Raw genomic sequence first — 709 nt, forward strand, 5'->3', positions numbered from 1 at the left:
TTTTAATGTTTTTGCGTCACGTCATTTCTGTGCTGTGTCTCTTTTATTTGTTATGTGTCTGTTTTTACTCGCGTTGTGTCTCTTTCTACTCGTTTGATCGCCTTTCCGACAAGAAACATTCACAGTCACTTGACTCATATATACTTGCTCTTGAGTAACCATGTTGTCCTGCTGCAGGCCTGGCTGTTCTGCTGCTGTCTGGACTGACCGTTTCTGCAGGTGAGCTGATGGAAGCAAAACCTCGTCCTAAAGAAACGAATAATAAAAATACATTTCCTCTGTTCAGCCTGTCTGTCTGACTGTCTGTCTGTCTGTCCAACTGCTCTTCCTCTCCTTTAGGCGTCTTCCCTCCCCCCTCTGTGTCGCTGCAGACACTGCTCTGCCATCTAGTGGTCTTCTGTCCGTACTGCGTGTCCACTGTCCTAATGATATCCATCTATTGCAGCAGGAGGACAGGTAGCAACCACACACACACACACACACACACACACACACACACACACACCCACTGAGTATCAGACAGTGAAGTTTTAATTCACCACACCTGACGGATCTTTTACTTCTGCAACCTTTGCGTCTCTGGTTGTCTCGCTAATATATCTGTAACAAATGTTTTGTTTACTGTTCCTATTAAACAAACAATAAATGAATAAATAAATACACTCCACCCACAGGAAACAAACGACCTGTCTCCATTGAGATGGCCAAG

At 44.4% G+C, this 709-nt stretch overlaps 1 long non-coding RNA gene across 1 annotated transcript; it reads left to right on the plus strand.

The window, feature by feature from the left end:
• Positions 1 to 129: 129 nt before the first annotated feature.
• LOC147820156 (uncharacterized) lies at positions 130 to 709 on the plus strand. Its single transcript, XR_015437539.1, has 3 exons — positions 130 to 219; positions 340 to 456; positions 675 to 709. It is a non-coding gene; the product is annotated as an uncharacterized LOC147820156 (long non-coding RNA).

The sequence above is a fragment of the Seriola lalandi genome, unplaced genomic scaffold (assembly GCF_002814215.2).
Source record: "Seriola lalandi dorsalis isolate HSWRI2012SDOR001 ecotype SW California unplaced genomic scaffold, Sedor1 jcf7180001983418, whole genome shotgun sequence".
NCBI lineage: Eukaryota > Metazoa > Chordata > Actinopteri > Carangiformes > Carangidae > Seriola > Seriola lalandi.